General features: G+C 45.2%; 1 long non-coding RNA gene across 1 annotated transcript; it reads left to right on the top strand.

Moving 5' to 3' along the window:
- Window positions 1-2,337: 2,337 nt before the first annotated feature.
- LOC148142472 (uncharacterized) lies at window positions 2,338-22,639 on the top strand. Its single transcript, XR_015752101.1, has 4 exons — window positions 2,338-2,377; window positions 3,412-3,518; window positions 9,623-9,748; window positions 22,158-22,639. It is a non-coding gene; the product is annotated as an uncharacterized LOC148142472 (long non-coding RNA).
- The last annotated feature ends 3,556 nt before the right edge of the window (window positions 22,640-26,195 follow it).

Genomic DNA, 26,195 nt, shown 5'->3' with positions numbered 1-26,195 from the left:
GGAGCCCTCTCATTGCTCCCTGCTCTGTGCACTGTAAGTGATCTTATCTCACTGCAGATTTTCAAAGACATCTTAGGAAGTGCTGAGCAAAGGCATATTCCAGTGAAAAGGAAGGACTGTAAGAAAAGGTGGTGGACAAAAGATAGGGAATTCTACACCAGTTAGTTTATTCTCTGTAGTTGGAAAGATGCTTGGGTCTATTATCAAGGAAGAAATAGCAGGGAATCTCGATAGAGATTGTCCCATTGGGCAGACAGAGCATGGATTCATGAAGGGTAGGTCATGCTTGACAAATCGTTTGGAACTCTATGAAGACATTTCGAGCAAGGTGGACAACAGGGACCCAGTGGATGAGGTGTACCTGGATTTCCAAAAGGCCTTCATCAAGGTGCCATGCAAGTGGCTGTTGCATTATATAAGGGTGCATGGGATAGAGTATTAGTATGGATAGAAGATTGGTTGACTAACAGGAAGCAAAGAGTGGGGATAAATAAGCCTTATTCTGGCTGGCAATCAGTAACTAGTAGTGTGCCTCTAGGATCAGTGTTGGGACTGCAATTATTTAGAATTGATACAGATGATTTGGAGTTGGGGACCACATGTAGGGTGTCAAAGTTTGCATATGAGACTAAGATGAGTAGCAGGACAAAGTGTGCGGAGGACTGGGAAACTTTGCAGAGGAACATAGATACATTGAGTGAGTGGGCAATGGTTTGGCAAGTGGAATATTATGTTCATAAATGTAAAGTCATACTCTTTGGTTGGAGAAACATTAATAAAAAGATTATTACTTGAATTTTAAAAAAGTTACATTATTTGCTATGCAGAGGAAACTGAACATCCTTCTGCAGGAGGGTTGTTCACCAGGTAAAACAATCAGTTCAGAAGGCAAATGGACTTTTGTCCTTCATGGCTGAAGGGATTGTGTTTAAAAAGAAAAGGTTATGTTCTAGCTATAGTGGATGCTGGTGAGGCCACACCTGGGGTACTGCATGCATTTTTTATCTCCATACGTGCTCAAGGATGTACTGGCACTAGGGGGGAGTGCAGAGGAGGTTAACTATGTTGTTTCCGGAGGTGAGGGGTTTGGTTTAACAGAGACTGAGTATATTGGGCTTATATTCATTGGAATTCAGAAGAATGGAAATATATAAAATAATGAATGGAATGAATAAAATAGACGTAGAGAGGATGTTTCCACTGGCAGATGAAGCTAGGACAAGAGGGCATCACCACAAGGTTAGAGGCAGCAAATTTAGGAGTGAATTGAGAAGGAACGTCTTGACCTCGATGGAGTGCATTGCCCAGGGAAGTAGTTGATGCTAGTTCAATGAACGTTTTTAAAGCTAAGTTAGCTTTTTTAAAAAAGAAATAATTAATTAAGGAATACGGTGAGAACGTGGGTAAATGGTTCTGCAGCCACAAAATGATCAGCCATGATCTTATTGAATGGTAGAGCAGGCTTTAAGGTCAGGACGGCCTTCTCCTTTTCCAAGATCTTTTGTTCTTATGTTATGCATTCCTCCCCCACTCGTGACTTGGAGGTGTTGGTGTTGGATTAGGATGGACAAAATTAAAATTCACAGAACACCAGGTTATAGTCCAACAGGTTTATTTGGAAGTTGAAACTTTATTGCTGGAACAGCACAGCAGGTCAGGCAGCATCCAGGGAACAGGAGATTCGACGTTTCGGGCACAGGCCGAAAATGGAATGAATAAAATAGACGTAGAGAGGATGTTTCCACTGGCAGGTGAAGCTAGGACAAGAGGGCATCACCACAAGGTTAGAGGCAGCAAATTTAGGAGTGAATTGAGAAGGAACGTCTTGACCTCGATGGAGTGCATTGCCCAGGGAAGTAGTTGATGCTAGTTCAATGAACGTTTTTAAAGCTAAGTTAGCTTTTTAAAAAAAGAAATAATTAATTAAGGAATACGGTGAGAACGTGGGTAAATGGTTCTGCAGCCACAAAATGATCAGCCATGATCTTATTGAATGGAAGCACTACTTTGCTGGTCCTTCATCAGGTGGTTGTGTGATTTTTAACTTTGTCCCTCACTCTTGTAACTGAGAAACAGCAACAAAAGCCACGAAGCAGTGCGCATGCTCCAGCCAACAGTTGGTGTTGTGGACAATGAAGAAGGTTATCTCAGAGTACAGTGGGATATTGATCAGATGGGCCAATGGGCTGAGGAGTTGTCGAAGAAGTGATTGATGTCAGCGGCGGACCAATGTAAAGGCAGGGGAGGAGCTGGAGGACCTGGCGGGGCAGTTGGTCCTCCGACCAATCAGTGAATGAGGGCGGGACTAGACTATACCACGTGATCATCCTCGCGGTGGGCGCGGATGTTCGGAGTGTGTGCAGGCGGAGGGCTGTCGGTAAGGAAAGAAATAAACAGGAGGAAGCGGGAGGGAAATGGTGTTGGTATGGTCTGAGAGATTTTACAATCATTTGGTACACATCGGAAAATACAAATTTGAAACTTACAGTCCCGTTTTTGCAACAAACGGGAATATGCCTCGTTGAGTAATCGGCCCGAGTGAGCGCCGCCATCTTTATTCGGGGCAATGATTCACTGGACACGTACGCGGCCGCCAGCTTTGTAGGGGGCAAAGTTCAGAGGGGTGCATGTACAGCCTTCCCCGGTAAAAAGAGTCAGAGGGCAGGATTTACATAGAGCACATTCAAACCCAGAGAAATGTATTTTCTTTTCTGGATTTGTTTCGTCATTCATTTAAATGATTTGGATGTGCACAGAGGCCGTATAGTTAGTAAGTTTGCAGGTGACACCAAAATTGGAGCTATTATGGACAATGAAGAAGGTTATCTCAGAGTACAGTGGGATATTGATCAGATGGGCCAATGGGCTGAGGAGTGGCAGATAGGATATAATTTAGATAGATTAGGTTAGGATATCTGGTTGGCATAGGTTGGACCGAAGAAGTCTGTTTCTGTGCTAGACATCTTTGACTGTAGGGTCATAAAAGTGAACTCTGCTCTGGTTCACCTCTGGGTTCTCTGATGTCCACTTGTTCATTATCTCGCTTCCTCAGTCTCTCATGGGTGTATTTTTGCTCTGTATAGTATTTTACTATTGCTTTCACAGCTGTTTTGTAAATGAATTGAAAAATGTAGAGGTGGAAAAACACAGCATGCCAGGCAACATATGAGGAGCAGGAGAATCAACGTTTCAGACATAAGCCCTTCTTCAGCAATGTAAATGAATTGTCCACTGCTGCCTGGCTCCTGACCATATGCTGTTCCATTATCAGGTTATTTTTTCCACAATATCTTTGACAGTCAAGAATTCTTTTTTCCAATAAGCGAGTGCGTTTTCCTTCAATTTCTGAAAGTCAAATTCTGCACCATTTTCATTCCCTGAAACATCAACTGTGTATTTCTCCTTCCACAGAAACCAGTGATCAATGCCAAAGCCTTGTTGCCTGTGGAGAGGGTGATGTTTGACTTCCTTGTACTGCTGCAGTTTGTATGGTGAAGGTGCTCCCACAACGTGGTTGGGTAGGAGACATTACAGATTATTCACTCAGCGATAGTGAAGAGTAGAAGATATCTGTACAAATCATCATGGTTTTAATTTCACAAAAATATTATTGAGAACTTTTGACATAAGGCTACAGATGGAGAATATTCTGTCCAGTGACCAAAACCACTGCCAAATAAGCAGTTTTTCAAGAATGCCTTAAAGGAAAAAGTAGATCTTAGAGGGTTAGAGTGGGGATTCCAGACCATGTTCCCTTGGAGTCTATAGAAACAGTCACACAGGTGAACTCAAAAATAAACACATCCATTGAGAGTTTGAACTGAAATGAGTTATTGTGATATGAAAGGGTGTGTGGTGCAGGGAGATAGGAATGATTACAGCCAGGAATTAATTCAAAGGTGCGAAAGTAAATTGTTGTTGTTTATAAATGGGAGTCTTTTGATTGATCAGCAAGTTTTGGTACAAGTGAGCACTTCGGCAGTAGAGTTTTCAATATTCTTGAGATTATCGGGAGGGCGAATGTGGGATGCTGGCCAGGAGTGGCTTGAGATAATGAAATCTAGAGTTCACAAAAGGAATGAATGAGAGTTTCAGCAAATGAGCTGAGACTGTGGTGAGGTCAGGTGATATCACTGAAGTGGAAATAGTGGTCTTAGAGGGGGTCTGGCCTGTCATCCTCACCTCATTCAGCTGTTTGTCAGTTTGTGAATCAAGTCTGGAACAAGCTCAGGAGCTGAGTGGCCCTGGCAGAACCCAAACTGGGCATCGCTGAGCAGGTTATTGCTGAGCAGGTGCTGGACAGCACTGTTGATGACACCTTCCATCACTTCACTGCTGAGCGAGTGTGGACTGATGGAGGAGAATTGGCTGAGTTGGCTCTGTCCTGCGTTTTTGTGTTGGAACATCCCTGAGCAATGTTCCACAAAGTCAGTTGGTGCCAGTGCTGGAGCAGTACTTGCGTTGGTGGGCAGCAGGTTCTGGAGCACAGCCAACAGTATTATTGGCAGGGCCCATCCCTTTACACTGCTTATCCATTTCTTGATCTGATTTGAAATGAGTTTTCAACCAAATCGATTCATATCTGTGATGTCAGGGACCAATGGAGAAGGCTCATCCGCTAGGCACTGCTGGCTGAAAATCGCTGCTAATACTGTCCTCTTATCTGTTGCATGAATGTGTGAGACCCCTCCATCGGTAAGGGTGGGGATATCTGTGATACCTCCTCTAGTGAGTTGTTTAATTGTCCAACACTACTATTGACTAGGTATGGCAGAACTGCAGAACTCAGATCTAATCTATTGGTTATGGGATCACTTAGTTCTATTTGGTGTTGCTTGTGCTGTTTGGCCATGCAGGTTTGGTAGCTGCACCAGGTTGGCACCTCATTTTTAGGTATGCCTGGTACTGCTCCTGGCATGCCCTCCTGCATTCACCATTGAACCAGGGTTGATTCCCCTGGCTTGATGATAATGGTTGAGTGGGGGATATCAGGCCATGAGTTTCAGATTGGGCTGGAGTACAGTTCTGCTGCTGTTGTTGGCCCACAGTGAGGCGGAAGTTGCAGGGTCAAGAGGGCTGATTGTGTGGTTGTATTTGCGAATGCATTGGTAGATGTAATGTGGTACATCCAGTTTCATTCCTTTGTTGAGACTGTGTAGTGATTAATACAATGAGTGACTTGATGGGTCGCTGTCGGGTTTCTTTCCCTCAAGGACATTGTCAATGGCAGAAAAACATCCCCAATGGTTCCATGGCAAACAGTAGATTCTTCATTCCAGTTATTTTTTTCTTGACTTCAGAGCCACCCTCAATCAATTTGGGATTGAAACCTGAACTTCAGTTATATATTTTAATATTCTTGATAAATGATAAATACGACAGGTTTGTTCACTTATTTTTAGAATCACTATCACAGGTTGTGTTTATTGTTTTGGAAATAAATAAATATCCATTATCCTGCCTCCTCCATCCTCCCCTCCAACAACAAGAGTGAGGAGCACATGGAGTTTCTCTGTCAATAACATTGAGACAATCCGATCAGCTGCCTCTGCTTCTTCGCTCCTTCTCCACTAGCCCACCGAGCCAAACTGCCTCACAAGGGTGCTCCTCATTTTAGTCCTAAACTTGCATTTCCTAGAGTCTCTTGTCAAGCCTTATTAGAGGTCATCTTGAACATTTACCCGAGTGTAGCTAAATCATGGACATTCCAAATCTCTGCCTCATCCTCCTGCTTGTCACCGCCCTCCCCCCTTGCAATTCACAGATATTGTTCCATGATCTGTCTGTCTGTCTTTTCTCGTAATGTCCTTCTCTCCCATTTTGCTAAAACCTAATATTTGACCTCACCATCATTGGAAAATCCTGCTCCATGGACAATTATGGGCGGCACGGTGGCACAGTGGTTAGCACTGCTGCCTCACAGTGCCAGAGACCCGGCTTCAATTCCCGCCTCAGGCGACTGACTGTGTGGAGTTTGCACGTTCTCCCCGTGTCTGCGTGGGTTTCCTCCGGGTGCTCCGGTTTCCTCCCACAGTCCAAAGATGTGCAGGTGAGATGAATTGGCCATGCTAAATTGTCCGTAATGTTAGGTAAGGGATAAATGTAGGGGTATGGGTGGGTTGCGCTTCGGCGGGGCGGTGTGGACTTGTTGGGCCGAAGGGCCTGTTTCCACACTGTAAGTAATCTAATCTAATCTAATCTCCACTCTCCCTTTCCTTTCTGAATTCATTGTATTTGGTGTCCCTCCAGGATCTATCTTTGGTCCGTCCTGTTTCTCACCTACATACTGCCAGGAGGTAACATCGCCCAAAAGCACTGTGTTAGGTTTCACATGTACACTGACAGTGTCCAGCTCTCCCTCCCCATCATCTGTCTCCATTACTCCACTATTACTCAGTTATCAAACTGCTTACCACGCTTCGATTAGCTGCAATTCACTCCAATGAAACAGTATAATTGTTAAACCCATTGCCTTCAGTTGCTATTCCAAATTCATTTCCCTCACTGCTGTGTCCCTCCCTCTCATTGGGAACTGTCTGAGGCAGAACTACATTCTTCACAATATTGCTTTCATATCTGACCCCAAGGTGACCTTCTGATCAGACATCTACACAATCACAAACACCAGGAATTCCAATCTCTAAAACGTTGCTTGTCTCCTCCTCACCCCAGCTCCATTGCTACTGAAACCCTAACCTGTGTCGGTGTTGTCTTTAACTTGACAAATCTGAAACAGAACCCTTGATTCCGCGACTGACCCAGAATCTGGTTCAAGACTCACCCGTAATGGGACACATCCTCTCCATATTTACCCTGTCAAACCTCGACAGAAGCCTGTATGTTTCAAAGAGATCACCTCTCATTCTTCCGAAGTCCAGTGAGTAGATTCCCAACTTATTCAGCCTTTGCTTACAAGATAATTCCTTCAAAACAGGGATCATCCCAATGGATCTCCTCTGAATTGCCTCCAATAAACTGCTCTATTTCATTAACTAAAGCGACCAAATCTGTTCACGTTACTCCAGATGTGGTCTCACTCGCCATTTGTTTAGTTGTCCTAAGGTATATACTCCAAACTCTTATATGGCAAACTCTTTGAAATAAGTGACAGCATTCCATTCCCCTTCCTGATTTAATGTTATAACTGTGTGCTAGCTTTCTGTGTTTCCTGCTCATTTTCCCCCAGTCCCTTTGTGGTGCAGCTTTCTACAGTTTATCCCAAGTTATACTCTATTTGCCAACTTGTTGCCCACGTTTCCTGTGAATATCTCTCTGTAAGCTGTTTATAATCCTTTTGGAACTTTCCTGTTATGCCTTTTCTAGGAGGTTTCCCACGTCATTATTCGAAACATTTACTGGAAGCACTGGGCAGTGGGAAGCATGCGCAGTTGCTATCTTTCAGGGATACTCTGTTTCATGACTGGGAGGAGCTTGCTGCCCATTGATCAGAATGGAGACATCTTGGCCATCAAGCTGCATGAGCCTTTCACACCCCATGTCTTATTGAGGAGGCACAGCGGCAGAACGGAAGGAAAGAAAAGGAAGCAAATCCTGCTCTCCATATCTCACTGAATCTTGGGACATTCTGTCCTATGTTCAGTCACATGAAGTCCCAAGGTGGAACCTCAAAGAAACCCACATAGATTTGCCCTCGACGTGCCTGCTAACCTCCACCAGGGGTAATGTGTACAGTCATCCTGGGCCAGGAGGAGGGGATTGTATGAGTTTCAAACTTGAACTGACAGTGACGGATTTTATAAACTTATATTACAGGCAGGTATTCAGATGGTAATCTTAGTCATTGTAACGCCAAACTCTGACAGAATTACTCCATTCATCAGGCCCTAGATATTCATATTGTGTGAGAGTATTGTGTTCCAGATCAATACCATTTGCTGAATAAACGTTCTCCTTTGAATCAAACCATCTTCTCAATAGATCTTCCCAAATCTTCAGCATGTGTCCTGTAATCCTTGTACAATGAGCTGATGGGTGTAAGGTTTATTATTATAACGTGTAACTTTTGTAAACCGCTTTGTCACAGCTCCCCAAATTTCCTTTGCTACAAGAAGAACAATCTGTTTTTCCAAACCCCTGATTCCCCAACATCTGTTTGCTCTCCATAAGGTACACATCAGGGCTGTGTTGGAACATTCTCCACTTGCCTGCATCAGTGCACCCCCCCCCTCCCCCCCAGCAATATTAAATAAAGTGAACATCCTCCAGGATAAAGCACTGTACCTGAGTGGTTTCCCGGCACGGTGGCACAGTGGTTAGCACTGCTGCCTCACAGCGCCAGAGACCCGGGTTCAATTCCCGCCTCAGGCGACTGACTGTGGAGTTTGCACGTTCTCCCCGTGTCTGCGTGGGTTTCCTTCGGGTGCTCCGGTTTCCTCCCACAGTCCAAAGATGTGCAGGTCAGGTGAATTGGCCGTGCTAAATTGCCCGTAGTGTTAGGTATGGGGTAAATGTAGGGGTATGGGTGGGTTGATCTTCGGCGGGTCGGTGTGGACTTGTTGGGCCGAAGGGCCTGTTTCCACACTGTAATGTAATCTAATATAATCTAAACCTTCAGTATTCCCTCTCCCCACCCTCGAGGCACAGTGGCATCACTGTGTAAAAGATCAAGTCAGCATTGTCCTCCCAGACCATAGGACTGCTCTCTCATTAGAGAGAGATATCTGGTAGTGGTTAACCTGAATATTACCACAGCGCAGGCAAGGGGAGAGGTTGAAAAGGAGAGTCCATAAATTGTGGATGGTTATTCTTGATGTGTATTAGCAACACACATGTCATGTGAACAATTAATGTTAAAAACGGCCCACACATTCTGCAACTAAGATCCCCCATTCCTTGAACCATCCTGGTAAATCTCCTGTGCCCCCTCTCAGGGACCCTGCCATCCTTCACAATGTGTGGGCGATCTGTGGTTCGCACAGACCCAGCTGCTCTGAACTCTGTGGGTGACAGCATAGAGCAACAGTTGCACTAAACCTCTCTGTCTGGAAGAGAGTGAGAGACAGAAATCCCGATGGCATTTACAATCTATTTAGGAACACACTTGCAAGGCCAAAGCTGACAGGTCTATGGGCTCTGTGCTGGAAAATGGGATTAAAATAGTTAGCTGGGAGATTTCTTTACAGCAGAAACCCAATGGACCACAAAACCATTTTCTGTCATGTAGACCACAGACGCGTAATATAGGAATATGACAAGCCACAATAGAAACCAGGTCAGAGAAGGTGATATTAGAATAGATGATACATGATTGATTCATGTTTTTTGGAGGAAAATGTGACAGAGGTTCAGCGGGACATTGTGGAGCTCTGGGTGCAGGAATCTGAAATAAAAATGGGTTATCCTGAAGGCTGGAATTAAAGAAAGGCACATCACAGAGATTTATGAGGGTGGACAAGATTGAAAACAGAGAGGGTGTTGAGACTGGAGGAGATTAGAGATTGGAGGATGTTGCAGAGATTGCGATGTTTTTGATGCAGAGATAGTGATAGTTCTGAGGCTAGAGAGGAATTATAGAGATAAGGATGAGTTGTTAGCTTTCCCAACACTACCTCTTTACTGATAATGATTGTTTCTCTGTCCTCATCTGCCATTGCCTCCATAGGCCTGCGACAATGAGAGTACACAAACAGTATGTTCCTGTTAAGGCCAAGGCTGGGAGGTGTAGAGAATGTTGCATGACCTGCGAAATTGAGGCTCTGGTCAAGAAAATGAAGGAAGGATATGGCAGGTACATTCCACTGTGTTTGTGTGAATCCCTAGAGGACTATAAGGGCAGTAGGAGTATACTCGCAGGAAACCAGGAGGCAGAAAAGGGGACATGAGATATCTTTGGGAAATAGGTTTAAGGAGAATCCAAAGAAATTCTACAAATACACTAAAGACAAAAGAATAACTAGGCAGAGAATAGCGACCCTCAAAGATCAACAAGATTGTCTATGGAACAGTAGGAGGTGGGAGAGATTCTCAGTTTTTACTGAAAAGGGATATGGAAGTTGGAGAAGTTGGATAAATAAATAGTGATAACTTGGCAAGTGTACATATTACAGAGGAGGAGGTACTGGATGTCTTAAAATGCATAAAGGTGGATAAATCCCTGGAATCTGATCAGGTGAATCCCAGAACTTTGTGGGTAATTAGGGAAGCTTTTGCTGGGCCCCTCGCTGCGATATTTGTATCATCGATCGCCACAGACAAGGTGCTGGAAGACTGGTGCCATTATTTGAGAAGGGTGGTGAGGAAAAGCCAGGGAACTATCGACCGGTGAGCCTGAAGTCAGTGGCAGAGAAGTTGTTGGAAGGGATTCTCAGGGACAGGATTTACATGTCATTGGAAAAGCAAGAAATGATTAGGGAGAGTCAGCATGGTTTTGTGCATTGAAATCATTAACTTAGACTTGAGGAAGACACAAGGTTTCACATAACACACTGGTTAGCAGGTTCAACGCCATAGAATTCTGGCGGAACTAGCTGTTTGGATACGGAATTGGCTGGAAGGTCAAAGAGTCATAGATGGACAGCACAGAAACAGAGACCCGTCGGTCCAACCAGTATATGCTGATCAGATATCCGAATGCAATCTAGTCCCACCTGTCAGCACCCCCGGCCCATATCCTTCCTATTCATATACACATGAAGATGCCTTTTAAATGTTGCAATCGTAATGGCCTGCACCACTTCCTCTGGCAGCTCATTCCATACACGTACCACCCTCTGTGTGAAAACGTTGCCTCTCAAGTCTCTTTAAAGTCTTTTCCCTCATACCGTAAACCTATGCCCTCTAGTGCTGGGATCCTACACGCCAGGGAAAAGACTTTGTCTATTTATCCTATCTATGCACCTCATGTTTTTATATACATAGATAAGATCACCTCTCAGCCTCCGATGCTGCAGGGAAAACAGCCCCAGTCTATTCAACCTCTATTCAACCCTCAGCCGAGCTCAAATCCTCCAACCCTGGCAACGTTCTTGTAAATCTTTTCTGAACCCTTTCAAGTTTCACAACATCCTTCCAATAGGAGGGAGACCAGATTTGTACGCAGCGTTCCAAACGTGGCCTACCCAATGACCTATATAGCTGCAGCATGATCTCATAACTCCTGTACTCAATACTTTGTCCGATAAAGGAAAGCATACCAAATGCCGCCTTCACTATCCTATCAACCTGCACTCCAAGGTCTCTTTGTTCAGTAACACTCCTCAGGACCTTACCATTAAGTGTATAAGTCCTGCTAAGATTTGCTTTCCCAAAATGCCACTCCTCAGCCCATTCACCCATCTGATCAAGATCCCATTGTACTCTGAGGTAATCTTTTTCACTGTCCACGACATCTCCAGTTTTGGTGTCATCTCACTAACTATACCTCCTATGTTCACATCCAAGTCATTGATATAAATGGCGAAAGGTAGTGGATCCAGCAGTGATCATTGTAACACTCCACTAGTCACAGGCCTCCAGTCTGAAAAGCAACCCTCAATCACCACCCTCTGTCTTCTGCCTTTGAGCCAGTTCTGTATCCAAATGGTTAATTCTCCCTGTATGCCATGAGCTCTAACCTTGCTGAGCAGTCAATGTCATAGTGGAGGGCGCTTTTTGGACTGGAAGCCTGCGATGAGCTGTCAGGCTGGGTGCTGTGTCCACTGCTTTTTGCCATTTAGGTAAATGATTTCTATGTGAATATAGGAGCTATGCTGAGTAGGTTTACAATAGACACCAAAATTGGAGGTGCAGTGGACAGCAAAGTTACCTGAGAGTACAATGAGACTCCGATCAAATGAGCTGAGGAGTGGCAGATGAAGTTTAATTTAGATATATGTGAGGTTCTGCATTTTGGAAAAGCAAATTAGGGTGGGACTTATACACTTAATGGGAATGTCCTGGGGAGTGTTGCTGAACAAAGACACCTTGGAGTGCAGTTTCATATTTCCTTGAAAATGGAATCATAGATAGGCAGGGTAGTGGAGAAAGTGTTTGGTGTACTTGCCTTTATTGGTCTGTGCATTGAGTACAGGAGTTGTGACGACATTTTGCAGTTGTACAGGACATTCATTCAGCCACTTCTGGAACTCTGCTTTCAGTCCTGGTCTCCCCACTATTGGAATGATATTGTGAATCTTGAAAGGATTCAGAAAAGATGCTAAGATGTTGCCAGGGTTGAGGGATTGAGCTATAGGGAGAGGCTGAATAGACTGAGACTGTTTTCACTGGAGAATCGGATGCTGACAGGTGACCACAGAGGTTGATAAAATCGTTAGGGGCATGGATAGGATAAGTAGCCAGGGTCTTATTCCTGTATAGGTGAGTCCAAAACTAGAAAGCACAGACGTGAGGGAGAAGATTGAAAAGGATTATTAGGTGCAAAGTTTCAAGCTGAACGTGGTGTGTGTATGGAATGAGCTGCCAGAGAAAGTGTGGAGGCTGGTACAGTTACAACATTTAAAAGGCATCTCATTGGATATGTGATTGGGAAAGGTTTAGAAGGCTATGGGCCAAGTGCTGGCATATGGGACGAGATTAATTTAGGATATCTGGTCGGCATGGACAAGTTGGACTGAAGGGTCTGTTTCTGTGCTGTATATCTCTATGGCACTAATAAATTAAAATTAAGATAGGTTTCTCTTTTATGGAGAGTTAGCAGAAGGCCAGACAATTCTCCTTGGAGCTGAGAAGGTTAAGCAGTGATTTCGACCAGGAGTTGATATGTTTCCAGGGTATTTCATTTACAGAGAGACAGAGTGAGAAATTTTTAACGTCACAATTTTTAGTAACTATTTTCAGGTAACTGGCAAATAATTCAAAGAAAAATGTGAAGATTATTTTACTCACTAAGTTCTGAGCATCTGGGATAGTTTGAAAGACAGCTGGATGCAGATTCAATAGTTATTGTCAAAACAAATTTGAAATTTAACATTTTTAAGGAAAGATTTGGAGGGCTATGTCCAAATGGGAGGTGAGTTGGGACTGACTGGCACCATCTTCAGAGGGAGAGACTACAGCCCCAATGGGCGGAATAGCCCCCAGCCCCTGTGCTCTGTGATACTGACCCATTCACTGTGAATGATGAAGCTCATCACAGGGCAGAGCTGTAGAGATGTACAGCATGATAATAAACCCTTTGGTTAAACTGGTCCATGCTGACCAGATATCCCAACCTAATCTAGACTCATTTGCCAACACTTGGCACATATCACTCTGCACCCTTCCTATTCATAAACCCATCCTGATGCCAAATGGTATAATTGTACCAACATCCTTCACTTCCTGACAGAAGATTCCATACACGCACCAACCTCAGTGGGAAAGAAAATTGTCCCTCAAATCCATTTTAAATTCTTCCCCTCAAATCTTAAACCTATGCCCTCTCATTCTGGACTCCCCCACCCCAGGGAAACGACCTTGTCTGTTTATCCTACCCATGCCCCTCATAATTTTATGAACCTCTATGAGGTCACTCCTCAGCCTTTGAGGCACCTGGGAGGATCCCACCACTCAGGTCTCAATGGGGCCTGGCTGATTGACACAGCTTCAGACCAATAGGAGAGTCGGCGTGGTCCTCCAGCCAATGGGAATGAATGAGGGGTGGGTCCAGCAGGCCAACACATGACCATCAGCTTTGCAGGGGCAGAGTCACTGTGAGGGGGGACTGAATGTGAAGGAGTGGGAGAGACCAGCAGATACTGGGAGAGAGATGGAGTTAGTGTGGACTAGGAAGGTTGATAAACACTTTCAGTCTGCTGGACCTGAATTAGATACTCCGAGTAAATTAGAACCAAAAGAACTGCGGATGCTGTAAATCACACACAACAACCAGAAGGCACTGGAAAAGCTCAGCAGATCTGCAGCATCTGTGAAGAGAAATCGGTTCGCATTTTCGATCCAGTGACGCTTCCTCAGGAACTGACGTTACTGAGAAAAAATGTCGGCTTTCATGCAGATGGTAGGGGTTAAGGAGTAAATGATAGGTGGGGATGGAGTCCAAAGAGAGAGATAAGAGCAGTTGGACAAAGGAGTGGATAACGATCTGAGGGGGAGGGTGAATAGCTGTTTATGGGGACTGTTAGTGGCTAACCATAGGTAATGTGTAATGGAAGGCTACGTAATAACAATGCCTGGTATGTGGGGTAGGGGGCAAAGACACTAGGACGTGGAAGAGTTCAGGACCTAAAATTATTAAATTTGATGTTGAAGCCAGAGGATTGCAGGGTCCCCGAATGGAAGATGAGGTTTTGTTCTTCCAGCTTATATTAAAGTGTGGTGCTGGAAAAGCACCGCAGGTCAGGCAGCATCCAAGGAGCAGGAAAGTTGACGTATTGGGCATGTCAGCACTTCATCAGAAATGTGGGTGGTGGAATACGGCTGAGAGATAAATAGGGAGGTGTGTTTGGAGTTGGGGAAAGGGAGCTAGAGAGGCAATAGGTCGTTGTAGATGGGGGTAGTGGTGAGAGGGTGTAATGGATAATTGGAAAGGAAGATGGACAGGTGGGACTGTTCAAGAGGGTTGTGCCGAGTTGGAGGGTTGAATCTGAGATAAGGTGGGGAGGGGAGATGAGGAAACCTTGATGCCGTGTAGTTGAAAGTTCCCAAGGTGTTCTTCCTCCAGGCGTCGGGTGGCTCGGATTTTGCGGCGGGGTTGGGGGGGGGGGTGTGGGCGGGTAGCTGAAGTGGTCGGCCACAGGGCGATGGGGTTGGTTGGTGCATGTGTCCCAGAAATGTTCCCTGAAATATTCCACAATTTGGCATCCTGAGAGCAAAGGACACAATAGATGAGGTGTTTAGGTGGGCAGGGAAATCTATGCTGGATGTGGGAGGATTCTGTGGTGCCTTGGATGGAGGTGAGGGGAAGGTGTGGGCACAGGTTTTCCACCTCTTGCAGTGGCAAGGGAAGGTGCCTGGAGTGGAGGATGGGTTGGTGGGGAGCGTGATCTAACGTGGAAGTCACAGAGGGGATTGTCTTTGTGGAATGCTGATAGGAGCGGGGAGGGAAATATATCTCAGGTGGTTTGATCTGGTGGTGGAAATAGCAGAGGATGATGCGTTGTATCTGGGAGGAAGGTGAGGATGGTCGATTTCCAACTTTGTTGCATTTGGAGGGATGGGGTTCAAGGGTAGTGGTGTGGGAAGTGGAGGAGATACACTGGAGGCCATTGTTGACCACATCTGAGGGGAAATTTCAGTCCTTGAAATAGGAAGCCATTTGGTATGTTCTGAAGTGTTCTTCCAGCTTGTATCAAGCTTCATTGGAACACCGCAGTAAGCATGAGACAGAGATGTTGGACAGGGAACAGTCTTGTGTGTTAAAGAGCAGGCAACTGGAAGCTCAGGGTCTTTTTTGCGGCACAATGTAGATCATCAGCCACCATTTCCACCACCGCCACTGAGATGCTAGAAGGTTCCTGTCTCCTCCATTAACAGCTTTCCAACTTCCCACTCCTTTGCCTTTCCAAATGTTCCTGTCTTTCTTTGGACTCTGTCCCCACCTATTAGTTACTCTTTAACCCCTATCTCCTGCAGTCCAAAGATGTGTAGGTCAAGTGAGTTAGTCCAGCAAAATTTCCCGTAGTGTTCAGGGATGTGCATTAGTCTGGGGAAATGGAGAGTAATAGGATAGGGGAATGGGTCTAGGTGGGATTAACTTCGGAGGGTGGGTGTGGAATTGTTGTGCCGAAGGGCCTGTTTCCTGAAGAGATTCTAATTTTCCCAGCTGTCATCGGTTCTGAGGAAGGGTCCCTGGACCCATGATGACCCTTGGTGTGTGCAGGAGGCGGAAAGGGGAGAGTGGCAGCAGAAACCAGATGAAATGTATCAGTGTAGACTGGGAGGGTTTAGTTACACTCTGTGCAGGTCGTTAGTCTGAATTAGAAAATCTTGGTCCCACGTTTACAACAAAGGGGAAGATGGCTTGGGCCTCAGGCAGTGAGAGGACCTGGGTTATGGCCGCCATCTTTATTTGGGGTAAGGTACCGCAAGGAGCATGCACGTGTCCCCGCCCTGGGTGGGGGCGGGGTGATTTGAAGAGGAACATTTACACATCAAACACATACCAAGAGAAGTGTTTGCCTTCACTATTCATCCTGCACTGACTGTGAGCTTTGTTTTGTGAATTCATTTTATAGGATATTAATTGAGAATAATTGAGATCTCAAAAAACATGTTTTTATATTTAGCGGAGTCATCAGGATCTGAATATCATTGGCATTAAACTGTGGAACGAGAAAGGTTTGTCTGTTCTGTCTGTGGGAAATTATCTTCAATATTTTTGTCAAGCCAAAATCAGAAAGATGTTCAAGTCCATGGTTGCATCACCCTTGGGGTATGTGTTCAATTATTGGCCCTGCAGCTGTGGAAGGAGATATTGGCCCGAGAGAGAGCACAGATTTATCCAAATTGCACCTCGTCTTTTTGCAGGAACTGTCAGATTTAGTCTCAATTATCCATTTTATAATGTAAATCTGTAAACTCCCTACTTCCAATTCTCTGCACGTTTCTCTTTGAAATTCTTTGTGGACTCAAATTCCATCACCATTTCAGATGGAACGTTCCAGATTCTGACAACTGTCTATTCATTCAGAAACTGCTGAAGACCATTTAACTCTGGTGTTACAAAGGGCTAAATTGAAAGATGCAATGCTTGTCCTGAGCTCCCATTGAGGTGCATTGGAACAGTACAGGAGGCTGAGGGCAGTGTAGGTGTGAACAGACAATGAAAATGGCAGGGCTGCACTAATAGTGCTGCTTGGCTCAATGAGATTGTTTTGGAGTTTGGTGTAAATAGTGAGATGAGACACGGAGAAGTTGAAGCTGAAACTCAGTTTTAGTTCAGGCCTTTCAGAAATTCACAGTCCCAATGGGAATAGCCAATTTGTCAGTGATACCTGTGGAGTATTTAAGTTTTTAAAGTATGACATATCAGCTTAAGTAAAGATTTTTTTTGTTATTATAATGGACATGCTTAAAGTGAAAGAAGATTGCTCACTCTTTTAAATTCGCTTAATGGGAGTAACTAGATGAATGTAGAGAGATATTGTGAAAGGGCACCTCAGAGCCGTGGTGTGCTCGTCTTGCACAATGTGGGAAATAAGGGACGCTTCCAGTGTCCCTGACGGCTGTGTGTGCAGGAAGTGCGTCCATCTGCTGGGAAACTGCTTTTCAGAGTTGGAGCTGAGAGTGGACTCACTGTGGAGCATCTGCGATACTGAGAATGTTATGGACAGCACGTTTTGTGAGTCCGTCACACTGCAGGCGAGGGTTACACAGGCAGAAAGGGAATGGATGACGACCAGATCAAGTAAAAGGCTCAGGAAGGGAGTGCAGGAGTTCCCAGTGGTCATCCCCTTCTCAAACAGATACTGTATACTGCTTGGGATTCTGTAAGAGTGGAAGTGGGTGGGGTGACTTCTCGGGAAATCAGCAACAGCCAGGTTCATGACACCACACAGCTCTGCTGCACAGAGCGGGAGGAAAGAGAGGAAACACGGCTATAGTGACAGGGGATTCAATGGTCAGGGTTAGGGTGGGCACTGCTGCAGCCTTGAAGAAGTCACACCAAGCACTACAATATCAGTTACACGCTGAGTGCTAGAACGTGGGACAACAATAAATAGGAGCTTGATAACCAGTATGAATATGATGGGGTTGGAAAGTTGACGTTTCGGGTCAGAACTATTCATCGAGACTGACAAAGGGTCCTGACCAAATCATCAACCTTTCTGCTCCTCTGATGCTGCCTGACCTGCTGCACCTTTCCAGATCCACATTGTATTGACCCTGGCTTCCAGGATCTGCAACCCTCAACTATCTTCACATCCCAGGAGTCAGGCTGATGACCCACCTTTACTCTCTCACAATAACCAGGATAGCTCTCCTTGGGAAAGGGGAACAAAGGTACACACAGGTGTGGTCTCACCAAGGCCCTTCCAGCAAGGGATCCCTGCTCCTGTACTCAAATCCTCTCACTAGGAAGGTCACACATCATTTACATTCTCCACTGCTTCCCACTCCTGCCTGCTTCTGAGAAGAGGGAATCTCGGAGAAATACAGAATTAACTGGTGTCAGAGTCTCTGGTAGAAAATTGTTGAATACAATGCCTCCATCTTCTCCATACTGGTCATCAAGCACACATGCCTGGTGTTATCATCTAAACACTTCTTCAAGGCTGCAATGTTTCCTGCATCTGTCACCATTTCAGATGCTGCCAGACCTGCTGAGGATCTCCAGCACTTTCTGTTTTCTCTGTTGTAGAGTACTGAAAGGGAGGATTTGTAGTTGAGAAATTCAAATTGAACTTCATGTTCTGGATCCGTGCCGATCTGAATATCATTGGCCTTTTCGTCTGGAATGAAAGGTGTGCATTCTGTCTGTGGGCGAATATTTCAAATGTCGGTGTGGCTGGAAAAAAGTACTGAGACAGCGAAGTCCATGTTAGCGTGGGGACTGAGGAGAGAAATTTCATTGGTTTTTGAAAGTCTAAAAAATCATGGCACATTTCCCAGGAACAGTTCAGCCCCAGATTGGTTTTGTATGAGGACAATTTACCATGAAACCAGAAAGACAAAAGGATTCCTGCATCATGAAAATAGCTGTGAAAATGGGATTGTTGTAACGGAGTGAATTATCGATCATGGATTGTAATCCATTGGCGTTGTCACATCGGTTCCAGTGCCCCGTGGGGAAACACGGGAAATGTGATGAGTGCAGTGTAGGTTTCAGTTATTAAACTGGGAAGGTGCAGAAGAAATTTACAAGGATAATGCTAGGTCTCAGGGGTCTGAGTTACAGGGAGAGGGTGGACAAGCGAGGACCTTTTTGTTTAGAGCAGAGGAAACCGAGGGGGAATATTTTACAGAAGTGTATAAGATCACGAGAGGCATGGGTAAGGTGAATGCACTCAGTCTTTTTTCCCAGGGAACCAAGGACTGGAGGGCATCAGTTTAAGGTTAGTGGAGAAAGAATCAAAGGGAAGCTGAGGGGCAACTCTTTTACACAGAGGGTGGTATGTATATGGAATGAGCTGCCAGTGGAAGTGGTTGAGGTGGGTACATTAACAACATGTGAAAGGCATTTGGACAAATACATGGATAGAAAAGGGTCAGAAGCAGATGGACCAAGTGCAGGGAAATGGGGTTAGCGTGGATGGGCATTCTGGTCGGCATGGGCCAGTTTGGGCCAAAGCGCCTGTCTCTGCTGTAGGAGTCTACAGCCCTAAGTGTATTTGCTATTTCTCCCACTAACTCTGTTGGTATACTGGAATGTATTCCATCAGGGCAAGGAGACTTGTGTACCTTTAGCTCCATTAACTTGCCCAGCTCTAACTCTTTCATGATAATGGTTGTTTTAAAGTCCTCACCTTCCTCAGTTTCCTTATCAATTACTTGCATGTTCTTCGTGTTCTCCACTGTAAAGACTGACTGCTGTGTCCTCATATTCATGAACCCTGCTGGATAGGAATAACTAGGCACAGACTCTGTGAGGTCTTCTTTGAGACTTTATTGATGAGTCATGGTAGTTACCTGGATATTTTACGTGCAAAATGCCTTTCGGCAGCATCAGGTCCAATGTACGGCTCCCATTCTTCTACCTTTGTGGTTTGTGACTTTGAATACAGACTGTCTCTCAATATTATCTACATGACAATGGCAGTTCAAAAGGCTAGTTCAGTTCAGCGCTTTGTGGTTAAACCACACATCCGTCCCCCCACGACCCCGTGGCTCCCTCAATACCTGACAGTCGCTTCAGTTTCAGAGGGGCTGTCTATCGGGATTCTGATGTGGAGGAGCTGGGGTTGGGGTGGGGTGGACAAAGTTATAAACCGCACATCACCAGGTTATAGTCCAACAGGGTTATTTGGAAGTACAAGCTTTTGGGGTGTGCTGTGATTTTTAACTTGATCAGGATTATCTCTGTGGTAACAGTTAAGTGCTTCAACAATTACAGAGGCCATATGTTCCCCACACAATAGGCTCCCCTCTAGCAGGGTAAACTGCTATTCCGGCCCTGGGATAGCTACTCATCACTTTTTATCCCCAATCCCATCAAGCTGTCTGTTGATCTTTGAAGTTTTCTAATCTCCTAATTTTTTTCTTGGTGTCTTTGCCAATTTGTATGCCTTCTATTTCACTTTAATAGCTTCTCTTATTTCGTTAGACACCCATGGCAGATTACTCCTTTTCCGACAGTCCTTCCTTTTCACTGATATATACTTTTGCTGAGCACTTCGAAAAAATCTTTGATATTCCTCCACTGTCTGTCAACTGTCCCACCGTAAAGTCTTTACTTCCAGTCTACATTAACCAACTCCTGCCTCATCCTATTGTAGTCTCCTTTGTTTAAGCACAGGATCCTGGGATTGGATTTAATCTTCTCGCTTTCCATCTGTGTTCTAAATTCAACCAGACTTATCACAAGTCTTTTATCCGATTACGAGGTGAGGCGATGCTTCTTGGGTGTTTTGGGTTTCATTGTCAGAGACCTTGGCTTTGTAATAAAGTACAGGATAGATATTCACAACGGAGTATTCTGGACGCTGTGAATGTCCTTCACAATCTAAAACCACAAATCACTGTCTCCCCTCAGTTTAAAATTGGAAAATCATTATCTCCTACATGCTTCCTCACTATCTAAGTTTGGAACTCTAATCCACCTAACTATTCTGCTTTTTCCGAAAACTTTGGTGATGGTGGTGAGTTTTGGATTCAGCTTTCCAGTTATTACCGTAAGAAGGGAAGCACTGGGCACAGCAGAGGCAATGCAGCCCTTCGAACCAGCTCCACCATTCAATACCATGAGGATTGAGCTCACCTCAGTCAGCTGGATTTTCCCGCCTGCTCTCCCTCACCCTTCAACTCATTGCAAATTAAAAATCTGTATCTCTTCGTTAAATTTGCTCATGTCCTGGCATCCACCGCATTTTGAATAGCGAATTCCACAGGGTCAAACACATCGAGACAGATACATTCTTCTTCATGAGAATAGAATAGTCCCCAAAATACAGAAACAGGGTATTCACCCATCGAGTCCACACCCTATGATGAGCATTCCATTTAGACCCATCCATTCCCTGTAACCCTGCATTTGCCATTTTTAATTGCCTAACCGGCTCATGCATGGACCCAGTGGGCAATTTGGCATGACTAATCCACCTCACCTGCACATCTTTGGACTGTGGGAGGAAACTGGAGCACCGAACAAAACCATGCAGACTTGGGGAGAATGTGTAAACTCCACATAGTTGCCTCAGGCTGGAATCAAACCCGGGTCCCTGACGCTGTGAGGTAGCAGTGCTAGCCACTAAGCCACCTCTGCTTAAAATCTGCTGCCCATTATTAACCTCCCCACCCCGCAATTGGCTGAATGTGTATTTCGTACGTCAGAAATCGGGTTGTCTAAACGGATGTCTCAGTAAAACCCAGTGACAGCCCACATGTCCTGTGTGTCTGAACGGATATCCTATACACAACACCCTCCAGCCCACACTTTCTTTCACTTTTCAGAGACAGATCTCCAGAGGCTTCATGGGGACTACAACTCCCACAGTCCCTGAGGCAGGGACCACACGTGTGCGGGGAAAACCAGTACTGTACACGGACAGAATGTCGGAGGGTTTTGGAGCATGTGCTTCGGGGTAACTAAAGGAAAGCATTTCGCACTTTGGCTGGCGAAGGGATTCATCTGCTTGTAGTATTGGATTTGTTGGGTCAAAGTATGACTACACCCACATGGGACCAAGTTCCATTCCCAACTTGTCATAACACTGGGAATCGACCAATGGGAAACAAAGAAGGATCTGACCCATTCTCCCAAACTGAAGGTTCCTCTTCTGTCCAGGATCTGCCACCTCCCTTTCTGTTCCCTTTTGTTTCATTCTGCTGTTACATTATTGACTTGCAGCAACTGAAGGGAAAGGAAGTGGACCCAGAAAGGGCGCAGAGTCTAACCAGGGACGGGAAGTGGTGGCATGGATCTGTTTAACAGTAACTCCATGAGAATGGGGAGGGTGCACTTTAGGGGGTAGCAGAGTCAGAATGTGGGAGAGAGTAAGTGGGCTGGAGGGTTACAGCTTCGGGGGAACAAAGGGGAAAAATATTCCAGAGAAACTAGAATTATCTGTTCTGAATTTCTAATCTGTACCTATTCCTTTATATAGGGTGCTAGATGGTGAAGATTTGCAGACTGAAATCTCAAAATCCTGTGCCAATCGTGATTGAGTTATCCAGAATTTGACAAACCAAAGATGGCGAATTACTCGGCCAAAGTCCTGCAACATTCTACCTCCCAGCATTGTCGGTCTATCTGCACCAAATGGACTGCAATTGGTTCAAGACAGCAGCTCAGTACCATCTTCTTAAGGGTACCTAGAGATAGGGAATAAATGCTGGCTGAGCCAGTGATGCCCATATCCTAGAAATGGTTTCTATCTCGAGTTGCTGAAACCCGGTTGATGTTACTGCAGGATGATGAGGGGTGTTGAGTGCATCCTCCAGGAGGCAGCACCATCACATTACTCCTGCCTACACCCACACAGTAACACCGCAACATCACTCGAACAAAAGGCAGTGAAGCCAAAGGAGGACTTAGATATAGTTCTTCGAGGTAAAGTCATCAAAGGGGATTGGAACACAGCAGGAACAGGAGACTGAGCTGGATGGTCAGCTGTTTGCCATTGAATGGTGGAACACAATCGAATGGCCGCCTCCTGCTGCTATATCCCAGGTATGTATATAGCCATGGAGCCTGGGTAGAAAGCAGTAGGCAGGGCAGGGATTCTCTAAGAGATTGCGCGTCCACATCAGTTTTCAGTGAGGGTTGGTTTGATGGATTTTATTTAACATTTGTCTTTTACATTTAAAAAAAAAACAAATTTGCTAACCTTGTCTTAAAGTTTATTCCACAATAAATAAAAGTAAAAGAATTTAAAATATCTGAATATAACAGTTTTTAAAATTTCAAATGCCCTTTAGAAGAAAATCCTGTCTCTTCCCGGACACCATCACTTTCCAGTTACCCAAACTCCAGGGAAATATTCCCTCCCTGTCTGAACCTTTGGTTTGATTTAACTGCTTTTCAGTTCTTGTTCCGTGAGCTGTGAAACTTTCTTTATTCCCCATTTCTCCGACCCAGAAGTGTTATCACATACAGCTGAGCAACCTTGCCACCATCAAAATCATTATTACATCATTTTTCTTTTTGTTAACCTATTACCTATAATCACCAGCAGTAAACCATTTGTGTAACCAATTGAATATTTATAAACAAAGCCCATTATGGGCAAAGCAAACCATTACAAGTGACAGAGTGGGAAGGGACTAAATCAAAGTAGAGTTGGGGGGAGGAGGGGGCAGCGGTGGAGATAAAGCACTGTATCCCCTGTGGTGCCCACCTCTATCTAAAGGCTTCGAGAGCATTGATACACACCACATGCTCCTTCTCCAAGGACACCCTGCCGTGAAGCCTTTATCCTCAATCATAGAATAGAATCCCGACAGTAAGGAAGGAGAGCATTGGCCCATCAAGCCCCACCGACCATCCGAAGAACATCACGCCCAGAACACTCCATCCCTGTAATACTGCATTTCCTATGGCTGATCTGCCTAGTCTGCACATTCCTGGTCACTGTGGGCAATTTCGCATGACTGATCCACCTAACCTGCACATCTTTGGACTGTGGGAGGAAACCAGAGCACCTGGAGGGGACCCACACTATAATGGGGAGAATGTGGGAACTCCACACAGGCTGTTGACCAAGGCTGGACTCCAACCTTGTACCTGATGCTGTGAAACAGCCGTGCTACAGTCACAATTTAAATCAAAACAGATGATCCCTGCTCCTTGTCACATTGGTTTTTGTGGAGACTTACTGCCCAGAGAGACGTCCTGAGGTTCAGAAAGTGGCAATGTAAGTTCAGTCAACTCCAGCTCAGTTAATGTGGTAAACAACAACAACATCAATACTCCAACAGTGTCATCATGTACAAGGTCCACTCCTGACTCTGATGGACAGTAACATCAGAATCAGAGTCCTGCAGTCCACACGGAGCAGGGGGATGACCACTTCCCTGTGAGGACTCACTGGTCTCTCAATCGTGTTGAAGACGCAGCAAATCCCTTGTCATACAGAGGGGTGAACAGCTCCTACCCAGTGTGAACCCGCTGGGGTCTCGGAGGCAGGATGAATCACTGAATCCCTTCTCCCACACTGAGCATCTGAATGGTCTCTCCTCTGTGTTGGCTCACTGCGGTCTCAGTGGGCAAGATGAATCGCTGAATCCCTTCTCCCACACAGACCATCTGAATGACCTCTTCCCCCTGTGTGGGCTCACTGGGGACTTCGCAGGTGTTGCATTTGAGTGAATCTCCCCCCACACTGGAAACAAGTGAACGACCTTTTCCCCAGAGTGAGCTCGCTGGTGATTAAGTAGGTCAGAGGACTGAGTGAATGCTTTCCCACACACTGAGCAGGTGAATGGCCTCTCCCTGGTGGGAATGCACTAATGTCTCCGCAGGTGGGAGGTTTGAATGAATCCTTTCTCACACATGGAGTAGGTGAAGTGTCTAAATCCTCTGTTCCATCTCTGGTGCCTCAGCAGATTGTAAGATCAAGTAAATCCCTTCCCATACTTGGGGCAGGTGAATGGCCTCTCCGCAGTGTGACTGTGTTGGCGAGTGTCCCACTGGGAGGGGTAAGTGAATTCATAATTCTGATTGAGTACGTCCTCCTGTTTCCTCAGTTGTTATTGACAATCTCATTCCCCTCGCACCAGAACCCGTTCCAGTATTACAGAAACAGCAGAATGGTCAGCTGCAGCTGGTCACCTGACTGATCACTGGACACGAACGGTTCACTCTCCACAGATGCTGCCAGAACTACTGAATTTTTCCAGCAATTTCTGATTTTGTTTCTGATGTCCCAGCATTTGCAGATGTTTAGTTTTACAATACTCATCTTGTCTGTTGCAGAGGAGTTTATTGATGAAATTAGAGGGTTTTGAAAGTTGTCCGTTAGGTCACACATCAGCTATGATCATCATGAATGGCAGAGCAGATTTGAGGGGCTGAATGGACTCCTCCTGTTCCAATGCAAGTTATCCATCGGCAGCTAGTGATAACATTTCCCCTCATTGCTCACTTAACCTCCATGTCGAACACACTGTTACTGACTGAACAAACCTCCTGTGTTTGAACTAAACCTGCTCATGTTCAGTGGCTCCCTCTCCTGCCACCCGGATTTAACTCTCATCATGGAATGCTGTCTTGTATTACTGCGGGAATGCTCACAAGGACAAATCCTGGAGTCTGTATCCCCTGGGATCCACAATCACCGTTTATTTCCTTCTTCCTCTCTCATTCTGGCTATTGTACTCTCGGTTTCAATCCTTTCTCCTGTCATGCTATTCAATATGCCCATGTGGGAGGACCAGAGGTAGCTGGAACTTAACGAAGGGAAGTGGGGATGAGGCGGAAGCACGAGGAGCGGTGACAGCAAAGACAGCTCTCATTGTATCGGCAGAGTTTCTCCATGACCCAGTGAGTGGTGAGGCAACCGAGATTGTGGGGGAGACAGATTCAATCAGGGATTTGGTAAGACACTCAGACATTGACCTGTCAATCTGATTGTTAACTCAGATAGAGAGAAAGATGCACATTTAGATAGCACCTTTGATGATCTGGGGCAATGAAAAATCCTTCCAACCCAATGATTTCAACCACAAATCTCTGGAAACACAGACACAAAGCTTTATACTTGTACCAGGCTGTCTCTGAGCCTCCTTTTTTCTTGAGAAAAGCGTTTTGTGCTGTTCAGCCTTTCCTGGTGATTATAACCGCTATGTTCCTGTAAGAATTGTGACTGAACCTTTATTTTCCTGTTCCTTGTGAGTGATGAAAGTAGCAGAAACATTTCCTGACCTGTGAGGGGTTTCGCTTGCAGTATTAATATTTAGAAATCCATTCCCACCCTCACACACACTGTGAAATTGATGTAAAACTGAAGGGAAGGAGTGAGTGAGCACCCACAGAATCATATGTATCTGAGTTGAATGAACCTGGCATGAGGAAAATGGGACAACAATCACAACTAGTTGAATCTCAGAATCCACTGGGTGCAGAAAGAGTCTATTCGGCCCATCGAGTCTGCAATGACCTGCTCACCCACCCTACCCAGATAACCCTACATTGAACATGCCGA

The sequence above is a fragment of the Chiloscyllium plagiosum genome, unplaced genomic scaffold, assembly GCF_037043375.1.
Source record: "Chiloscyllium plagiosum isolate Xiang-an unplaced genomic scaffold, Cpla_swu_hap1 HiC_scaffold_29, whole genome shotgun sequence".
Classification (NCBI taxonomy): domain Eukaryota; kingdom Metazoa; phylum Chordata; class Chondrichthyes; order Orectolobiformes; family Hemiscylliidae; genus Chiloscyllium; species Chiloscyllium plagiosum.
Note: the sequence above shows the minus strand (reverse complement) of the source record. Positions and strands in the feature narration are given on the sequence as shown.